At 42.9% G+C, this 22271-nt stretch overlaps 1 protein-coding gene and 1 long non-coding RNA gene across 3 annotated transcripts in view; one reads left to right on the plus strand and one right to left on the minus strand.

Moving 5' to 3' along the window:
• The window catches only part of FYN (FYN proto-oncogene, Src family tyrosine kinase), a 211097-nt gene extending 192630 nt beyond the window's left edge, over window positions 1-18467 (minus strand). For both annotated transcript variants that reach the window (XM_012506091.2, XM_003255578.4), the window contains exon 1: window positions 17981-18467. The gene's annotated coding sequence lies outside the window, so the exon portion shown is untranslated. The remainder of the gene's footprint in view (window positions 1-17980) is intronic.
• A 169-nt stretch (window positions 18468-18636) lies between these two features.
• LOC115832399 lies at window positions 18637-22025 on the plus strand. The gene is made up of 3 exons (XR_004027893.1): window positions 18637-18702; window positions 21055-21216; window positions 21506-22025. It is a non-coding gene; the product is annotated as an uncharacterized LOC115832399 (long non-coding RNA).
• The last annotated feature ends 246 nt before the right edge of the window (window positions 22026-22271 follow it).

Below are 22271 nucleotides of genomic sequence, written 5' to 3' on the forward strand. Positions count from 1 at the left end.
ATATGAAAAGTGAAATGATGACTTTAATGTATTAGCTTCATTAGGAGAAGAAAAAAACTTCACCAACAGTTACATTATTCCAGTTTTATGTTAGTATTACCAGGTGTTTTAAATAGAAAATCAATTAATTCAAATAATTTTTTTTCATTTATCTCATGGGATCAAAATAAAGCTTGTAGAAGTTTATTTTGTCACAGATAAAATGTCTCATATTATTGTAAATGCTACTGTAAATTGTAAAAAGCTCAACATAGGAGATGAAATGATTTGATTTTGCAGGAATAATACAAATTTTGTGATACTAAAAATAAGGTTCTTAACTAAATCAATAAACCTATGGTGCAGAATGTTACTTAGAATGTGTTATGTCACATGCATAATTCATAACTGCATTCAAACAAGTGGCTATATCCTATCGAATGTAAAAACTGTAGAGGCAGAAATTAACTAATAGTTATATATACCCAATTAGAAATATCCCAAACTTTTTGTGACAAAGCCAATACTAAATACAAAAAACACTTCAACATAGCAGTATATTCCTTCTCTTTTGTCCCCATCATCATCAACTGGGTTTTGTTAATGCTTGGGAAATGACTATGTCAACCTGGGCATGCCATAATGGTATCATAGACAAGTCCTTTAAAAAGTTTGGGTGTATTCTGTTCCAAACTAGGTGGAAGTCTTTGATCAAAGCAGTGAATGAAGCACCAAAACACTTCAGCTTTTGAAGCCTGTAGCCAACTGCAGTTATTGAAAATAAGGCTTGTAAAGAGAAGATGCTCAAATTTACCCCAACAAAAGCAAAGGAGGAACTGAACGCACTGTACGATCAGAACTCAGTGTTCAAAATTTAATTCTGAAATTCTGTTCTGATGTTTTGTAATATCTTGACTTGTGGCAATCTTTTGATGGAATGCCTAGTTTTAACTGGATACATTTATATTCCGTACCAGAATGGAGTGAAACTGAGAAGGTCTGCAATTTTGTGCCATCTAAATTTGACAAAACATTTGAAAGGACCACAGAGCAACTTAATTTCATAAGTTTTGTCTTACAAAAATATTTGTTGAAGAATTCTGAATGAGAGAAAAAGATCTGTGAAAATATTTGGGTGAAAACAGTTACACATTTCAACATTTTAAAAACTTGTCTAAGAAGAGCTTCCATTGAGCAGAATTTGTTCAGAGCTCACCAGCGACTTTGCAGCTAAGAGCTATTTTCTGAATGAGAAATATTGTGATGTACACATAGACGCCAATCAAAGATATTAATTTCAAATATTAACTATAAACACAACTTTGAAGAGATTGGAGGCAACTTTATTAAGAAAATTAAAAACAATTCATTCTTCGTATGAAGTATCACTGACATAGGTTAGAGACATTGCTAAAAAGTTGACTAATGGGAGTGAAAAATAATTACTTATGTTATTATTTTATAAAACTCAGATAATATTTTTTAAATTTAATCTATATGGACATATGTTTTTAAGTTTTAAAAATTTTATTTCTGAAAAGATTCTGAAGGGAACTATTTTATAGGTCTAACATATTTTTAAAATGTCAGTTAATAAATCAATACTTTTTAAATTCTATCAATTTAATTATTTACTGACTCTTTTCAATTTAAATTATGTGGTTCTCCATCTCTAACTCTCTTGGCTCCCCCCCGACAGACAAGGTAAAAATATGAGATGTATTTATGTTTTGAGAAAATTTGCTAAGAGTGTCACAATAATTTCCTGGTAAGAAAATACATAAGCAGTATCCAAACAGGCAACTCCCCACCTCACCCCAGAACACCCCCAATAAAGGCACACTTTTAAAGCAAGCCTGATGATTTCCCTTCCAAAATTACTAGGTATTTCAGAAACAGCAGGTTTTAAAATACATCATCTTAAATGCAGCATCATCCTCATATGAATGTCAAAGAGAGATGAAATGTGATTAAAAAGAGCTAACTGTTTTTTTTCTCCCCCTCTCTCATTTGAGTGTTCTGGTAACTACTTATAAATTATACTTGGAAATGAATCCTTTCATAAACTGATACTTTATTTAGCACATGAGAACTGAATAAAAATGAAGAGCATTTCCCCTTGTATTTAGAGACATTTCTACTATTCACCCTGTTACCTTTACAATATGGAACTGAAGGATCACACACAGTAAAAACTCTCCTCTAATCTCCAGCATCACAGTAAATTCTTTAGAGAAAGGCTTGAAATTCTAATACTTTCCACTGATCTGAGGCCCCAAGGCAACTGAGGTCCTTCTCAGGGAAAAACTGCCACTAGCTAAACAATGGGAAGCCAGAAACCCCACACCACCTTGAAACATCAGGTGGAAAACCTGCCCCTTGAGGACAGAATCTCACACTTCTTGCCCCAAATGAACCTAAGACAGGTATACTAAGCCATGATTTATCAAAGGAAAAATGGTACACTATAAGAGTATAGGTAAATTTGTCACAAATAAAAAAGTTTAAGCAGTTAAAATATAGCCCAAATGCAGAGTGGCAGGTTTGAAATATACACTTACTACCTAACAATATAGACAGATGTTACTTTATTTCTGCATGATTGAATTCAACTTGATTATGATCACTGCATTTCTATTTACGGCAGAAAAAAAACAAAAAACAATCTTACTCGTTACAGGTGACCTAGTGGCTTCAGAGTTAAAACTTTAGTTGCTTCGGGGCAATTAGTCAAATTAAACTCACTTCAAGCTGCCAGGCTGTGTTCCTTTTCGTTCTCCTTCTTCTCCCCAGGGAGATTACAGACCATCACAGTGATGGGGAGAGGATCCAGTCTAAGTGCTGGCCTCTGGCCTTCTGTGGGATGTTTTGTTCCTTTGTCATTGGGTGCTGGCCTGGTTTGGCTGATGTAGCTGGTCAGTACCTCACTGGGGCTCAGTAGTATCTGTGGCTACGATCCCAGCCAGCCTCCAGCAGGGAGATTGGCACACTTCCCTTCTGTGGCCTCTCTATTCTGACCCTAGATATCTCAGTACCTTTACATCCACCCAAGGGCATAAGCAGGACTGTTGGGATTTCCCCATGCCATGTACAGGTTTTGGGGAGCTGGGAAGGAACACCATCTCAGAGCCCGTTTCTACCTAAACATGCCCCACTGCAGGGCAAACTACAAGGTGGATCCTTCCAGAGTTCCAGAGAGAAGGCAGGGCACCAGTGCTCTCTGTTTACAGGGGGTCGCTCACCTACCTGGGCCTTCTATCATCTCAATAACCCTGTAAGCAGAAGCCCAGGAAAACTGGGTGCTAGATCTCAGTGGCCCACCCATTTCTTAACCCTGGAATCCTCTGAATCTCTGCAAGCTCCTCCTACCAACCCAGGAAGCAATTTTCTCCTTCTTGGGCTAACAGAAGTGATCCTGTAGCCTCCCTCCTCCGTGGCTTAATGTACAATACATGCCAGGCCTTCTGAGATTTGGCTGCTTGGAAACCACAAACCATTTTTCTTCTAACAAAGCCTGTCTCTTTTAAATGAAGGCTTGGGCTAACTCTGTTCTCTGAAACAGGCTTTAAGGGCCTGTTTTGGAAGTCAAAAGCTGAACAATGTCTTCTTTGTCGTTGACCATGTTCTGTCCTCCCCTTGAAGTGACGGAATCCTTAGCTTCAATGGGGGAGACTCCCAGGGCAACAAGAATTAGGAGGAAGGGAAAGTAAATTGAATACCAGTTCAAAATATTCACACTAAACTAGCTGCTCATAACGCAAGGTCTCAGAGGTCCCAGAACACTTACCTAGGATTTAAAAAAAAAAAAAAAAAAGTGCAACACATTCACAGGTCATTCTCCTAGAAGATACCATTTATACCATTATACATTTATATTTGAACCAAGGGCAAAGGGAGCCTATGGCTTTCCGTTTCTTGAGTTCTTCCTACCCAATATCCTCAATCTCTGTTCTACTGTTGAGTGGAGGTCCAAAACCACCCCTGCATCAGCATCATTTTGGAACTCTCCACTTCCCTGGGTTTCCTCAACTGAGGGCCCCCTCACCTTTGTCACTCCTCTTCCATACCTGCTGTGCCCACTCATCACATCCCTGAGGCCTCAGACCCTTCCTTATCTATCACCTCCAATCCAAGCTCATGCCCCTTCCAGCCTGAATACTAGTTTCAGCTGATTCATATGATGTTTTCTTTAGTCTCTTAGAGCAATCTATTACTCAAACCAATGCCTAACTCTAGGTCACCACAAGGCCAGGTTTTTCATTCCAAAGTGACAAGTATTACCAGGCAAAGTCACAAAATTGGGCTAAAGGGAACCATAAACGTACGTGCAAATTCCAATGGGGCCTTACTCCGTAATATTTTTTATCCATCTATTTACACACTATCCTACAGTTTAGTGGCTGCCTGAATTTTTTCTAGATTCTCCAAGCCCACTCTCCCTTCTCCAAATCTCTCAACACGAGATGACAGTTCAGTCTCCAGTTTCACAGAAAAGTTCCAGGACACTCCACTCCTTTGAACTTCTTTCTTCTCACATGCAAATTTCACTGTATCTTTATTTATCTTGCAGTAATAGTTAAAATCACACAGGTAAAGTACATAGCACCATACCTGCCATTTAGTATGCATGCAATCTTGTAAATATTGTTCTTGTCTGTTCTCTTTCCCTCTGTGTGACTGCTTTCTATTACTTTGAGGGTTATAGTGGGTTCAATGGTGCCAACCCCCCCACAAAAAAAAAAAAAAACAAAACACCATGCCCATCTGGAACCTGTGAATGTGGCCTATTTGGAAAAAGGGGTCTTTGTAGATGTAATTAATAATACAAGATAAGAATACTCCATATTAGGGCTGGCCCTAAATTCAGCGACAAGTGTCCTTGTAAGAGAGGAGAAGGCCATGCAATGACATGCAGAGGAGAATGCCCTGTGAAGACGGAGGCAGAGATTGTAATGACATGCCTACAAAGCCAAGGAAAGCCAAGGTTTGCCAGCAGCCACAGAGAAGCCTGGGACAGAATCTCCTTCAGGGACTCCATAAGAAACCAACCCTGCCGAGAGCCTGGTTTCTGATTTTGGGCCTCCAGGACTATGAGAGAAAATGTTCTCTTGTGTTAAGGCGAGTTTGTGGGAATTTGTTATGGCAGTCCCGGGAAACCAATAGAAGGTCTAACTTAATTAGGATCTCACCTCCACCAACTTTTCACTGATCTCCTTCCATCCATCGTTCCTTCTCGCTCCTGCCTCACCAACACCTCCCTCTTCAGTGGATCATTCCTGCATGTCCTAGCTCAACCATGGGCTAGACTGAAAACCCCACGGGTGTTTTGGTGGCGAGCACACAGCAGGAATCTTCCCGCAGCAGCAGTTCTGGATCTCAAGTATGTGTAAGGAAGCCCTGTTCTGGGGATGGGGGCCAGGGTGATTCATTCCCTGGAAACAGAACCTCTGTCACAGCTAGAGATGTAAGGATCAGGGAAAGCGGTAGGGCTTGCCTTGGGCACCCCAGATCAGAGACTCTTCCCCACATGGCATGTTGGGCTGGGGTACAATCAAATAATGTTTAGGGTTGCAGTTTTTTAAGTGCCAATCCTTCTTGGATCATACTTATAAATAAATTAACCAGAACCTGTCCCTTTCCCAGGCAGGAGCTGCTGGCACCCACAGAGGCATCTGGTTCTGTTCATTCTACCACAGTCCTTCCAGATTCTTCCCAGCCACTCCTCATCCTCACTGGTCTTCATTGAGTAATTCTCAACCTCTAAGAGAACAACCTCTAACACTTGGCAGTCTGAAATCAAGAATCTGTTGAATAATGACTATGGGAATTACATGGTCAACCACACTTACATGAAAAGAAGGGTGAGGTGTGGCACATTATCTATGCTTTGGCCCTAATGGGCAGGCAAGATTAGAAGTAGGGCCATTGCATTTTCACCCAAGGAGGCAGAACATAAGGGGGAATCTAAAACATGCTACCAAAATCTGGATTCTAAACCATGACTCCAAGGATCCATCAGTGCAGAGGACCCAATGTATCACCTGCATGAAGAAAAGTTACTTAAGACGCATCTCATTCTAGAAGTACTGAAAACACATGTAAAACCTCCCAACTTGGAAGCTTAGAATCATAACCAATGAGCATTTAATAAATGCAAAGTGTAGTATCACACAGCACAAGGCAAATTAAACAAGGTTCACTCTCAGCCTTCTAGAAACTTGCTACTGAAAATGGACAATATTGACGCTGACATGTACAAAAGAGGGTAGACATGCACAGAATGAATAAATACATGAAGTGGTAACATTATATGCCAGCAAAGGGGATAGTACATTTTGTCAAAGTGCCATGTGATCTCCCACATTTAAGGTGGTGGTTGTGGTAGTGGGGAGGTGGCAGAAAAAGCACTTAAATAATAGCGCATGGTTAAGCAAGGAAAAAAAATCCACCACTGCTTCTCGAAGATCACAATAGCATTTCAAACAATGGTAATGCACCAGGTACCTCCCCTCCCCCTTTCAGCTGCAGCAGTTGGCCTACATCCACAGAAAGTGTTCTTATTGCTCTCTATCCCAGATACATTAAACCTGGCATCCAGGAGAGGACTAGGCAGGGGAAACCATTAACGAGGAATCACAGCGAGCTCTCACAGGCAGCTGAGAAGGCTCTTCATGAATGCAGACCAACACTGCCTGTTGTGCTGTTTTGAGTTTTGTTATAGAAATGACTCCAGGGGTTCCTCCCCATGACCATGGAAAACATTTTATAAAGCTTGTTTTCAATCATTCTTTTCAAGGATATATAAACAAAGGCTATAGCTGAGCTGTAGAGTTAAATCATTACTTTGTAGGGCCTTAAGTCTGGGACAGAACTGTCTTCCTATGCTAAGGAGATTCTACTACAAAGTGAACAAAATCAGTGCATGGAGAGGAAGGCACTTCCACAGCCAAAATTGGGCTATACATGGCAGAGGCGCTCAGTTAAATGTTGCTTTGTGAGGTCCAGGAGTGGGTAGGTACATAATACTTTCAGGCCCAACAATACTGGCGGTCCATTTGGCTATTGTTCTCTCGCCCACCATTTATTACTGTATTCCTCCAATTTCCTCTAGATTTTGAAGAATTCTGCATTTTCTCCCTGCTCTTGGATGTCATTTCCTTTCTTTTTTAGTGAAAATCTTGTGGATGAAAACCTGATGGCAGAGGGCAAAGGAGTAACTATTTCCCCAATCACCCTAAATTTCTAACAAAAAGCTCAAGATTACAAACAAAAGATCTTCAAACACATCATTCTCCAAATGAAATGGTGGTTTCTAAAACAGTCTAGAACAGTTAATGAACCCAAACTGTGTTGTGGGTCATTAGGGAGTAAATCTTGTGCTACCAGAAAATACAGAAGCTCAATGTCCAAAAAGATGCCAGCCTCATAGCTCAGATGCCCAGAAAGCCAGCTGCACGTTCCAGTGCCTTATCCCAGGCCTGTCTAAATGAACATTGCTGAGTATCCACACTGTGAATGACAGTGTGCTACATGCCTCAGGTGGACAGTCGAAAAGGGGAGCAGGAAAACATTTTTGCACATGCGGGGCCAAGTGTGTCTAGGAGAACTGGATTCTAGTTTAAACTAAATTAGTAACTGGATGTACCAACTTGGGCAAGTTGTAAAAACCTTCCAAACCCTGAATTTCTCATATTGAATTTAATTAACAATGTCAGGCATCACTTATTAGGAGGCGATCGACAGATACAAGTGTTCAATGCAAGAGAATAAAGAGATTGGGGGAAGCTTTCCAGAGTTGGGATTCCAGCTGGGCCTAGACAGGTGAGTAGAATTCTAAGGAAAGGGAAGGACGGGGGATTCCGGGAAAGGAAAACAAAGGCCGGAGCCATATTGCCAATTAATGAGATGGTAATGGGCTTCTGGCTAACCAAGCATTAGCATCTGCTAAATGAGGTGAGCTAGGATGACTAAGGAAGAATGTAGATACTACAGAAGGCACTGAAGGCCAGGCTAAGGAACCTGGTCATTCTGCCTCCATTCACTGGGCTGTTTAGTAAAGGGACAGGGCCCAAGAACCAGTATCAACATTAGCCGGCACATCCATAGTGACATGGATCAACACCTCCTCACTCAATCTAGGAAATATGAGAGTGAAGCCAAACTAGACAATAAAAGGTGATATCCTTCCAACTCGGACAGCAACTAGAGAAACCATTAACAGAAATCAGCGCTTCTTAAAATATCCTTATGCGCATGTATGTGCCTAGGTACATGCAACACATCACACAATCTCTAGAATAACATAAAAATAAAATTAAAACAAAAATCAAATTTCACAAGTGACAACATTTGAAATTGTTATTGCTTCTAAATAGACACGACATTTGTGTGGAAATGAAGGAACTTGTTGGTGTTTATTTGCCTTTTCGGTAGAATTTAAATTGGGCAGGATTTCACAGAAATACAGATTCAGTAACTTTCTGGGGATTAAAAGAAGAAAGGATTGGGAAAAGTGCCCTGGGCTTTGTTGTGGGAAAGGAGATCTGGCTCATTTTTAATTTTCCATTAAAGCCCTACTTTTCAATATAAAGCAGATGGAATCCTTATACAACTCCATGAAAAGCCTACTATTTTTGGATACCTCAAAGATGGAAGCTCTGAAGAAAATGAAAGTGTTTGAATTCATCAGATAAAATCCCACCAGCACAAACCTTTAAATTACAAGTTAAGAGGTCTTTCTGTGCGGATTTATGATCCCGGGCCCCTCTCAAGCTTTGGCACTCTCTGACTCTGGCTGACTGATGGTTTCTACCACTTCTCCGCCTGCTCCCACCACTCTAGTTGGGACTCCCTACGTTTGCTTCCTTCCTTGTCTTCCAGAGCTGCCTGCTGACTCTTCCCTTCTCACTGTTGTTCCCAGATACAGAAAAGATGACAAGCATTCAGCCCTGCCTGGCCCATACCCACTGAATCCAAATGAGGCCTGGGGATATGCATTCTATGAGATCTTCAGCATATTTGTGCTCTTTTCTTACTATGCTATAAGACCTGGTTCAATATACTCTGTCACTCTGCTGGGGTGGACAGGAGAACAAAAGGGCTGATGTTTACTGTGCAGAGTCTGTGAGATACTGGGCTGGGAGCTGCTGGGCACCACCTCCACCCTCACGGTTTACAATCTCATTAAAGAGATGGCGCAAATTTAGTGTGAAGAGCATAGATGTTGGAGCCAGACTGCTGGGTTCAGATCCCAGCTCTGTCACTCTGTGACACTGACTAAATCACTTAGCCTCTGTGACTCAGTTTTTCCATCTTTTAAATGGGATAATAATGGTAGTACCTCCTAGAATTGTGCTGGGTGTTATGTTGACAAATCAGTCATACAATAGAGTACCTGACTTCCAAAGAGCTCACAAGTCAGTGGGAAAAGCCAGTGCCTGCCCCACTGTCCTATCCAGCTGGCTCCCTCAGCCTTACAAAACAGGCTATGATGAGGATGATGATGATGAGGTGGCAATCAGGTGCTCTGGGAGGTAAGAGAGGTAAGAGGTAAGGGAGATGGGAGGGCTTCTCAAGAGGCGGTAGGTTTTGAGGGGAGTCATCAGAAAGGGTGAGACTTCCACGGTGGGTAAAGGTGCCTCTGTATCCTGCAACACAGGACACAGAAGTAAACTGCAAAGCAAAGGCAAGGAGGCAGGGAATGAGGAACCACAGCTCTGGAGCAAAAGTAGGAAGGAGTTTAGCAGTCACACAGACCTGGCTTCACTGGTTATTAGCTGTGTGACCATGAGCCATTTACCTCTCTGTGCCTCAGTCTCCCCATTTGACTAATGGGTATAATAATACATGCCTCCTAGAGTTGCTATGATTAAGTACATGACTGTATGTAAGCACCTAACACATGCCTCCGAGTTCAATAAAATGGCAGGTGCTATTATTTCTATGGTGTATTCAGGGAGGAGTAGGTAGCTGTGGTATGCTCTCTACTTTTTTACAGTATCACAGAAAGGAGAATACAAGGCCAGAAACAAGTAGTCCTCTAAAAAAGCTTTCTGAGTGCAAATAAGCAATGAGCTAGGACTTTCCCATGGTACTTTTTTCTCCCCCAAACTCTTACATTAGGTACTCGATACATACTTGCCCAAACCAACCAAGTGCTGCTCGAGGTCATGGGTTTACAAGGGCAGAGTATGTGATGATCTCTGCTTCCTAAGTATACCCAAGAAGGAGACCCAAGTCAGGCTTCACTTCCAGAGGGAGGTGCACAGCAGGCTGTTCTGGAAGCAGGCTGAGACAAATGGGAAAGCGCTCTCATCCAAATATTACAACAACTCGGAGTCTTACAAACATTGTTAAAGTTTCATGAGTCAGTAAGCATTATCTTTTCCTCCCACGTTTTTATTAGACCATAAATCCAATTCAATTTATATTCTTCCAGGATTACTGCGTTCTAATCAAGTCCACAGTGTCACTTATTCCTAAGTTGTCTATATTGCATGTCACCCAAGTCCATTTGGATAATACCATTCAGGCTTCTCATGTGTTTTAGTAGCTAAGAATTAGATTTGCTCAACTAGAAACACTAAAAAAATTATTATAGTCCTCTAAATAACACAAATCACTCTTTTTTCATAGGAGCCAAATGTGTGAAAGTCATAACCCATAGTTTTTTCTTACTTTATAGTTCATTCTACCTTTAGAAAGTCACGATGAGATTCTGAAGTCAAACTCAAGGGATTTCCATTGTAAATAGGTTAAAATTCTGGTTATCTGACTAAAAGAAACCCTTTTACAGGGCTAACTTCAGAATGCTTTCATGTTTTCCATTCTCAAGAATGAAGGCGCTGCATTTCTTACTAAAAATGCTGTTTTCAATCATACCACATAAGTAAATTTCCCACCTTTTCTAACAATTTTTGATTCAGAACTGACAATCACCCAAATCTCTTTCTAAAATATTCAAAGTTTCCTTACATGCACACAATATATTTTCATCATCCCTTCCCTAAAGCATGTATGTCATATGTGTGTATACACACATACACACATACATATGGATTAACAACAGCAGCAAACACATAGCTTTTCCTGTGTGTAGGACACTGTTCTGAATATTTGACATGTATTAACTCACTGAATCCTCACAGCAACCCTTTGAGGCAGGAACTACTATCTCCACTTAAAGGTGAAGAAAAGGAGTCACAGAGAGACCAGGTAACTTGGCCCAGCCTACACAGCTGGAAGGGGTCAAACCCGGACGCTACCCCAACCTCATGCTTTTGTTTTGTTTTGAGACAGAGCCTCGCTCTCTCGCCCAGGCTGGAGTGCAGTGGCACAATCTCGGCTCACTGCAACCTCTGCCTCCCGGGCTCAAGCTATTCTCCTGCCTCGGGCTCCCAAGTAGCTGGGATTACAGGCCTGTGCCACCACACCCGGCTAATCTTTGTATTTTTAGTAGAGACAAGGTTTCGCCGTGTTGGCCAGGCTGGTCTTGAACTCCTGACAGCCGGTGATCCACCTGCCTCGGCTTCCCAAAGTGCTGGGATTACAGGCGTGAGCCCCCGTGCCCCGCCCCAACCCCATGCTCTTAACCACACCACACACCTGGGCTGAAAGGTGTGAAACCTGGTGACTTTGCCATCTTGGACAAGTTGCTTAACCTCTTCATTTAACTTCATTTTTCCTCACAAGTAAAATGAACATGTTGACTACATGATCTTTAAGATTCCATGGCCTGTGCCCATGAAAAACCGCAAGAGTCCTTCATGGTTGTATGTTCTGCAGGCTTTGATATGTGTTTTTACCCTGGTTGGGGAGCAACAGATTTCTAGACTTCTCTCCCTCTAGTTCTCCTGATGCTGCTTTGGGCAGGTTCAGATATCTTCAGTGCTAAATCCAACTGCATTTTTTGTTCTTTATGTTGCTCAACTCTGAGGCTGGTCTCGTACTCCACAGGCTCCTCTCCCATTCTGGGCCTGACTCTTCCTCTGTTCCTGGGCTTGCTCTCTGCCCCTTCTGCTCTTTCTACTCCACACACTCTCCCTGGGTGACCTCACCCACATCCACGGCTTCAAGTATTTTATAATTTGCTAACGAATTTATATTCAAGACCTAGTCCCGGCTGGGCGCAGTGGCTCATGCCTATTATCTCAGCACTTTGGGAAGATGAGGCAGGTAGATCCCCTGCGGTCAGAAGTTCGAGACCAGCCTGGCCAACGTGGCGAAACCCCAATAATTAGCCAGGTGTGGTGTTGGGGGCCAGTAATCCCAGCTACTCGGGAGGCTGAGGCAGGAGAATCGCTTGAACCTGGGAGGTGGAGGTTGCAGTGAGCTGAGATCACGCCATTGCACTCTAGCCTGGGCAACAAGAGTGAAACTCCGTCTCAGAAAAAAAAAAAAAAAAAAAAAAAAGACCTAGTCCTCTTCCCTCACTCCAGACCTCTCTATTTACCTGCCTATGAGCTACTACAAAGTAGTAGTCTAAAGTGGAAGTCTAAAGTGTTTAAGATAAAGTCATCGCTTAGATACCTGCCCCCTGCTTTCCTTATTGGACTGCTTGTCTCCACCTAATTTCCCAGAGAAATTCTTTTCTACCTACCCCCATACCCTGTCTACTGCTCTCTAATTCTGTCTTTTTTGCTCCATCTGCACCTCCTTTCCTTCCATTTAGACCTTCATCTACTACTCATTTAAGTTTCCATAACTACCCTCCCTGCATTAGTTCTGCCTGCCCTTGGTGAAAGGCCCATACTATGGCCAGATCTTTATAAAAATACAATCACATCAAAGCCACATCTCCACTTACAACTCTTAAATAGCACTCAGGATAAAGTACGTACAAGAATCTTTCTCAGTTTCTCCTTCAGCTCTGTCATTTCCCTTTGTCCATCTCTGTACCACTCCAAACAGCCCTGAACTAACTGCAGTTCCCCAAAAGGTCTGTGCATTTGCCCTTTGAGCTGTTCTTTCTGGGACAGGGAGCTTCCCACAACACTCACCTGGCCATCTCTACTCATCTTGCATTCAGACCCCTCCTCCTCCAGCCTTCTCTGCTTGGCTATCCCACTTACCCACCTCTTTTCCAGGTTCATGCTCCATTCTGTATGCTCTCTGGCATCCTACATGGACCCCTAAAATCACAGCATTTATAACATTGGTCGGAGACTCCTTTATAGCTCTGCAAAACTAGCAGGTAAGTTCCTCGGGGACAGGATCACATCTCTTTCACCTTGAACCATCGAATTCATGAATCCATTGTCTGGCAAATAGAATATGCAATGAATGAATGCTGTCAAATGAGTAAGTATGCAGACAATTCATAAACTTATACAGACCTAATTGTGTACCACAGAAAGACTCAGCTTTAAATAAAGAATCACACAGAGTAAAATTATTTCCAGTATCGACATGCCTTGCTTTACCATTGTTTAATTTAATTTTGTATTTCCCAGGTAAGTAGTAGATGAGGGTCTGAATGGAAGGAGGGTAGGGATGAATACTTTGTTGCTATTTGGCTACAAAATTATATTTCCCATCAACCAAAAGTCTTAATTTCTAAAGCATTTCAGTCACCCTCCCTTATGGCACATAACGTATTTTAATACCATCATTACATGTAGTATTTCGAATACTACCTAGTGGCTAAGGGCAAAGGCTTTGGAACCAAACTAATTGGACTTGAATCCTGACCCTACCACTTAGTAGCTGTATGATCTTGAATTAGTTACTTAACAAGCTACTAAAGCTTGCTTCAATTTCCCATCTGTAAAATGGAGATTCTAAGTGAAACCACTTCGTTTTGTTATTGTTAAGATTGGAGCTTAAACAGCGCTTGGCACATAGTAAATGCTCAATAAATGTTAGCAATTATTAATTATTTTTATCTCTTCTAGGAGACCATGAACTTCTGAAGAGCAAGGACAGCATAAGTATTCATTTCCAGGACCTCATCTCCCCAGTGCCTTGCACAAAGTAACATACTAGGCTAATGTCTGCAGAACAGATGAATATAATGAAGTATTCATAGCAAAAAAAAAGTGCATTAACAATTATCATGGCTGGTATGAATGGAATTGCTCCAACAATTTGGAAGCCTGTGGAGAACAGGGACTACCCAGAACACTAGAACCCTGCTCCTGGAGATTTGGAAGCTCACTTAACCTCCATAGAATATGCAAGACTAACAGACAAAGAGGGCAGCTGAGTGACAGAGAAGACCTATGTGGGCCTGGAGAGCTGGCTGGCTGAGCCTCCTGCCCTTCAGTTAAGAAGCTGTAAGGCCTTGGGGCAAGGAGTTTCACCTCTCAGGCCGATTAATTTCCTCTTCCAATTAAGAGGGAGTGGGACTGTGATTTCTTTTTTTCTTCTTGAGATAGGGTCTCACTCTGGAGCCCAGGCTAGAGTACAGTGGTATGACCTCAGTTCACTGCAGTCTCTACCTCCCAGGCTCAAGTGATCCTCCCACCTCAGCCTCTTGAATAGCTGGGACCACAGATGCATGCCACCATGCCTGGCTAATTTTTAAAAGATTTTTCATGGAGACGAGGTCTCACTATGTTGCCCAGGCTGGTCACAAACTCTTGGGCTAAAGTGATCCACCCACCTCAGCCTCCCAAAGTACTGGGATTACAGGTGGGAGCCACAACATCCAGAAGGAGTGTGATTTCTAAGGACTCTCCTAGCAACTTTGGGAGTCTACAGAATGACCAAATGAAAAATGAAGCCAAGAAAGGTGCTTTTGGAGTAAAAGAACCACATCAAAGTCAACACAGGAAGCATCAGATGATTGTATTACATGGCATTATTGAGTAGGAATTGGTAACATTTGAAACATAAAATTTGAAACATGACAAAAAGTAAGATTTTTGAAACATGCTTAGGATGAAAAGATCTAAACTTATAAAATCAAAAGAAAAGCAATGACAGGTGAAAGTAAGATTTCTGAAACATGCTTAGGATGAAAAGATCTAAACTTATAAAATCAAAAGAAAAGCAATGACGGGTGTCCGCTCTAGGTTTCTATTTAATTCCCATTAGCCTATAAGTTTCTTGAGGGCAGTCAATGTGCCTTGATAAGTGGCAGTGTTTGGCAAAGCAGTTCAATAAAAATACATTTATTCTGTATCTTTTTTTCTAAGCACATGGCTAAACTACATTTCCCAGGCTCCCTTGCAATTAAATGTGGCCATATAACTAGCCCTCAAGTAAAGAATGTGAGAGGAAGTGATGGTGTCACTTCCAGGCTAAGATATTTTAAAAGTAGATGTGCCCCGTCTACTCTCTGTTGCCCCTTCTGTAAGCTGAAACAGGTTACAATGGTAAGCTATGGGATAGTGGAGCTACAAGATAGGGGTGTGGGACCCAGAATCACTGCATGGAAGAAAGCCACCTACCGACCAGAAACATGAATTTTTGACTATTAAATGAGCAAGAATAAACGTCTATTGCTTTTGAGCCATTATATATTTGCAGGCCTATTTGTTACAACTGCTAACATTAGCCTAATTGATACAGGTGTTGAGCACATACCAAAGACCTAACTCACATTTGTTGATTGTTAAATGAAACAGAGGACCCACTAAGATAAAACTTGGTAGGAAACAAGATAAGTAAGACAAGGTTCCTTTTATCAATGTGCTGACCAATTAATGGTGGAAATAGACTCATGCCAAACGTAATGCCTGCTGCCAAAGTTTGAAACCAAAACATGATGATTTGTTTGGAAAGGAGAAGATGGAAACGGCTTCACAGAGGAGATGACATTTGAGCTGGGCCCCAAAGGTTAAAAAGGACTTCAAGCAAGTCAGATGGGGTTGGAGATTCCAGACCCAGAAGAAAGCAGAGTGTGCATTTGCTCACATTCAACTTTATCATTAAGTCTCTTAAACTTGGTCAACAGAGTGCGAGTTTATGTGCTCTGGCTTTCCTTCCTGGGTCTGGCATCAAACAAACGACCCTTTGTTTTTACAGTACACTCATTAACCCTATTGCTTTTATTAAGTAAAAAGTTCCACGATGTATGTTCTTAAAAGGCGCGTAAGTAAATATTTAATGAATCATAACTCTTTTCTAATAAAATTACTAAGACTAAACCTACAGTTCTGTTACTTATAATAGTTGAGGACCATACTTTTAGGAAAGAACGGGTTCAACTTAAGTTTTGACAATATCGATTAAGCATGTAATAGTCACTGGCTTACAAAACGGAACATTAAGCCCCCAGATGTACATTAACATTTCCTCCTTAAAAGGAACATCAAATGGTTTAGACTTCAGTCAAGATTCTCTACAGCCCCAGTTTATAGCCAAGTGGCCCCAAAGCCTCAGATAGTTAAACCACTTCCTCCAAAAGTCTGTGAGTCCCTTTATCTGAACACAGGGTACCCATGGAGCAGGGACTGGGGAAGAAGGCAGTACAAAGGGTGGAAAGTATTGCAGTTGCTTGGGTGGTGAGAAAGGAAGTGGGCGTCCCAAGACTACCTTGAAGCAGGCAAGAGGCAGTCTGCAGTGGTCTTCCAAATGCTAACTCTAGACTGTTTTATCCACTTCCCCAGGTATTTACTTCAATAAAAGGGTAAAACAACATCACTGGGCAGACAGGATTTCATTTCAAGACTTCAGCACAGTGCCCTCTTAGACTTGAGAGAAGAAGCCATTCAGGCTGCCTCCCTCTTATCAAATACCAATTTACTTCTGATTCAGAAACAAAATTCTTGTGACCCCCACACCAATCTACTCTACCCCAGCTCTTAGTACTTGTTCCCAAAAGGAGAGGGGAAAGAACGAGGGGATGGGGAGGGTACCTTGAAAGTAAAGCAACTCTTAAGACTGCTGGAATAACTGTCCCCTTAAATCTAAGAAACACTGCAGCTGCCAGTCAACACTACCGGTCTCTGAACACAGCAAAATGCCGACACCTGCCACCCGGCATCTGGGGGTTCTTTTATTTTTTGGTAAATGTGGCAGGAAAGACTCAGAGATCAACTGCTTCATGGGAAAGAAAGGGAAGCCCCAGGGAAGAGAGACAAGAAGCATCGTGCCTATCCTAGGGTACTTTGTGTGTCTCCTCTCTATGCACTGAAAGGGCTCTTTGTGTCACACTCACACTCACACACACACACCCGGCGAGTCTGTGTGATTTATTGGGGGAAGGAGGGGCAAGAAGGGTGATTTTATTATCCCTCTTCCCAGTGAGTCCCAGCACATCTCTGCCTGGGCCCAAGCTCGGTGGCCTCCTTCTGGCCCAGTCCCCTCCGCCTGTGGCCGCAGAGATAACAGAGGGGAGGAGCCCAAACAAAAACAGCCATGGATCTAGGGAAGTAGAGAGGAAATCCAGCGAGGGAGCCGGAAAGGAAGGAGAAAGGAGCTGGAGGGAGCAGAGGGGTGGGGGACAGAGGAAGAGGAGGGAAGGCTCCGGCACAGGGGAAAGGGGAAGGGTGGGTGGGTGGTGGCACAGGAAGAGTGAAGGGGAGGATGGGGGAAGTGCAAGGGAGGTGCCAGAAATAGGCAGGAGGATGGGTTGGAGAAGACGACCGCCGCCGAGGGAGGAGGCCGAGAGGTGGAGGAGTGGGGCAGGGGTTGGGTGGGGAGGGAAGCAGCACGGGGCATCAATTATTAAGTGATTACATCATCCCTGACATTAAAACAACACACACAGCCCCAGTCCCCGCGGGGGGCGCCTAAAGGAGGGCGGGGGCGGAGTCTAGGCCAGCCTCGCCCCCAAGCCAATTCCAATTTTCACCCGGCGCCCGCTTGCGGGCGAGGAAATGGGGTCCCCATCCCCGCGCTGCCTCGGGGCCGCACCCCGCAGGGGTGTCCTCCGGTGCAGCCACGGGAAGACCCCGAGCACCGACTCCCCGGCAGCCCCGCGGAGCGCCCCGGCGGCCAAGGGACCGCAGCACCCGGCCCCGCGGCGGGGGCGGCGTGCGCGGGGGCGCCGGCGGCCGGGCTTCTCCGCAGCATCCCCGAGGCCTCCCGCGACGCATCCCCGCCGCCTGCTTACCTGCGCGGCGCTCAGGCTCCGAAGCCCACTCACATGGTCCTCTCCCCGCCCTCCTCCGGCGCTGCCGAGGCGGCTCCGGGGGCTTCCCGGCGGGCCCGGGAGCCGGTGGGCCTTCCGAGAGCACCGAGGGGGCGGCGCCGGGGTGTCCCCGGCCCGGCGGCCGGATCCCTCTCTGGCGCGGGCGGCGGCCGCCGGGCGGTGCGGCGCGGGCGGCGGCTTTGTGTGCGCCCGCGCGGTCCTCGGTGCGCTGGGAGAAGCGCGGCGCGCCCGGGCGGGAGAGGACGCGCCGCTCGCAGGGCAACCTCGCCTCTACTCTCGCCGCCGGCCGGCGGGCGGGTCTCGAAGGCCTTCGGCTCGCGGCGACCCCTCCTCCTCGCCCGCGGCAGCCCCCTCCTCGCCGGCTCCGCTCCTGACAGATGGCGCAACTGCAACGACGCGCCGCCGCCACCAGCGCGGCTGCTCGCTGCTACTCTTGCTGATGCTCGGCCCCTCCAGCTCCGGAGGGGAGCGAGGAGGGGGCGGGGCGCGTCCCGAGAGTGACAGGCCGCGCTGCCCTATCAAAGAGCCCCTTGGAGCTGCGGGCCGCAACCATTGGCACCTGGGGCGTGGGCGGGACGGCAGTGGGTGGGGCCGCCGAGTGGGTTGAGCGTTACTGTGGCAGCGGGCATCCCAGGGTGCGTGCGGTGCAGGGTGTGCAAGAGGATGCGAGGTTGGAGGAGGAGGTCTGTGTGTTTTTCAGGATTGTGTGGAGTTGTGAGGTGGCGGAGTAGGGCGGGAGAAAGAGCGGAGAGTGTGAACTGCAGTTTCTGCTTTGCGGAAGGTTGCAGCTGCTGCTGCAGATTGGCACCTGCCATTCCCCCAAAACCGTGGGAAACTGCCTCGAGACCGGGCTATCTTGCCTTTCTGGTGTCTTTTCATTTGAGAGGATGAAATGGAAAATTGGGCGGTGATAGCAGCGTTTTCTTTGATCAAACTGAAAAGAGTACGGAGCAAAGTAGAATCTTGTCCTGAAACGTGGAAACGCACAACAAATAACAATGAGGAGGAGAAGGAGATTAGGATCATTTTATCAGTCCCCTATTTCTGGGGACACTTATTTATATTTTTTTCTAGCAAAAGTCTGGAGGAAGTATTACTGAAATGGGGGGAGGGGCCAAGCGGCGACTAAGGAACCTGAAATCACAGAGATTTGTTCGTACATTCTCCCCCATTCCCAAAAAAAACCTTGTTTAATTGTAGCCATTGGTTGTCTTTGGTTTCTCATGACATTCAAACTTCTCATGTTTTTTTCCCCTTCACTGAATCTGAGCTTTTGCTCATATTTCCCTTGATGAAATAATTGCCGGTTTAGTATACAGTTGGGAGTGCATCGGTCTTTATTTCCTATCCAGCTTTTCTATGGCAGGATGTAACTTCATAAAAAGAAACACTTTGGCTTCCTGATTTTCTTTATAGGTAATTCCTGTTTACTGAAAGTTCTGCTTTAAGGCATACTCAGAATCAGAGGGATTCCTTAATGATTTTGGCAAGAACCCTACTTTTCCCCCTCAGCAAATCTAATGTTCTAAGAAATTATAAGTGAATCAGCTTCTGCTTCTGTGCTCAAAATCTATAATATTGCCTTTCCGGCCCACTACTTGTTTTTACTGTAGTTTACAAAATCAGTCCCTTTTGCTGACTTTTTTCTTTTTGTACACACTACTTTTTAAGAAAAGTTGCTAACATTTATTAAATGATCTGCATCCTATGGAGGAGGAAACTGAGGAAAAGAGAAGTTAAGTAACTAACTCAAGGTGACAGTATACGGTGGTTACTGGATTTTTTTCCTTTTTGTTAAACAAAATGACAAATTAAACCATGTTTAAATTGTGTCTGGAAATTCCATAATCCCAAGAAATGGAACCATAGCTAGGACTAGGATATTTCCATACAAGAGAAAGTCAGCTTCATTTAGCCAAGAATTGCTTATCTCAAGGGCAGAGGCTCTTCGTCCTCAGGGCTAGTCCACAATGGCTGTTCTGGGTTTATTTGGATTGGGATGCAGAGGCAGTTGTGTAGAGCAATGGTTCTCAAACTTTGACATGTATCAGAAATAACTGAAGGGGCTTGCTTAAACATGAATTGCTGTGTTTAACCCCCTGAGGTTCCGATTTAGGGGGTTTGGGATGGTGCCCAAGAATTTGCACGTTTAGCAAGTTCCCAGGTGATGTTGATACAGCCGATGTGGAGACAGCACCTTGAGGACCATCTTTCTAGAACTGGGCTGTCCAAAGAGGTAGCCACTAGCCACACGACTGTTAAGTACTTGAAATGTATTTCAGTATTGGAAATTTGGCTACTGCAAATTAGGATGTGCTGTAAATGTAAAAGATGTATTAGATATTTCAGATCAAGCATGAAAAATGGAATGTAAAATATCCCATTTTAATATTGATTACATGTTAAAATGATAGTCTAAATATACTGTGCTAAATAAAACATATTATTAGAGTTAATTAAATTGTTTCTTTTATTTTTTAAATGCATCTACTAGAAAATTTTAAATAACCTATGTGGCTCAAGTTATATCTCTATCAGGCAGCACTGGTCTGGAGTTGTTTCTGATTCCAGCTCCACGGTTCACTGTTGGGAGCGCCTTGATGAGGCAAGTCACTTATCCTTTTTGAACCTTAGTGTCCTCATACATAAAATGGGAAAAATAGTACAACTGTTCTCAAACTATTCCTGACAGACTAAGTGTCATATGCTCTCAGAAAAAAACACTCTTAGGCTATAGACCTCCTTGAAATTTCATGTTTACTTCAATCTATCTTACGCTAAATCTGGAAATCTAGAGTAGGTGGGATAAGTCCTCTCTCTCTCTCTCTTTCTCCCTCTCTCCCCCTCTCTCTCTGCTTCTTCAAGAAAAGTCACGTCTTAGTGTCTGCAACTCTAATAGCTTCTTGATCTAATTAGTGGACAAAGAGACAATGTGATTAAAATGACAGATTAACCTGCTCCCATCAAGACTTCATCCTGTTTTTTGTAATTCTTTCTTTACCTACTTTTTTATCTGTTGCCCGTCTTAAATGTAGCTTTAAATGGATTTGGACTCCTCAGGAGGATTTGCTAATGGTCTGAACAAGTGTATAGAACACCGCAAAAGATTTGGATACTATTCCCGTTTTGATCTATTCTGCCAATCTCTACCAAGAACTTGATTAAAGATCTGAGATGCTGTCCCTGGCCTACCCAAGGTAAGTAATATTGTCTTCCACAACCACCAGTTTTGTTTTCTTATAAGTAGCTTCTATTATACAAATTTAGAAGGTAGTCATTGTTCTAGAACTTGTCTTTGATTTTATTGATATTGTTTATGTATTTTGTATTTTTCTACTTGTTTTACCTTAATGTTTCCTCTTTCTATTCTGGCTTTCTTGAACTTGTCTCGTCTGAATCTTATCTCTTGCTTTTAAAGTAACTTTTTTTTTCTTATTTTTAATTTTATTAGCTAAAACATTTTCTTGTCTTATTATTTCATTTTAGTTTTAATCTTCTCTTAAATGTCAACTCAACAACAACACATATGGCAAGGGTAAAAACCCTCAATGTAGAGTTTTTACAAATCAACAAGAAAATAAAGATGAACGTTCGAACTGAAAAACATGTGCAACAGAAACAAAACCCAAAATGGCCAGTAAATGTGATAGGAGGTTCAACAGGAAAATGGATATCCATACCCTACTAGTGGAATTTTTAATTGGTACAACATTGCTGGAAGGCAGTTTAATAGCATTTGTGAAAAGCCTTTTTAAAAAAGTATACATTTGACTTAGCAATTCTACTTCTGGGAAAGAATGGAACAAGCTTGCAAATACACAAACACATGCGCACGTATGATGGGAATAATTGGAACATTGTTTATAATAGTGAAACACTGAGAAAAGTTCATTAATAAGGGATTTGGTGTGTAAATTATGTTATATCTATAATAGAATACTATCTAGCCATAAAATTATAACATTGCCATTTATTTATTTATTTATGTGGAAAGATTTTCACAACAAATTAAAATTAAGAAGAGCTAATAAATTAGTATTGTGTTTGTATGTGTACATATGTATGTTTATGTATGTGTGTGTATTAATACACATATATTTCCATTATTTTTAAACTTATCTATATGTGTAAATTTTCATAGAAAGCAATACATACACAAAAATTTTAATGATCATTTCCTCCAAGTAATCATATTTTAGGTCATTGTTATTTTATTTTTTATCTTTTTCTTAATTTCCTCAACTTTTTACAT

Source organism: Nomascus leucogenys, chromosome 3 (assembly GCF_006542625.1).
Source record: "Nomascus leucogenys isolate Asia chromosome 3, Asia_NLE_v1, whole genome shotgun sequence".
Taxonomy (NCBI): domain Eukaryota; kingdom Metazoa; phylum Chordata; class Mammalia; order Primates; family Hylobatidae; genus Nomascus; species Nomascus leucogenys.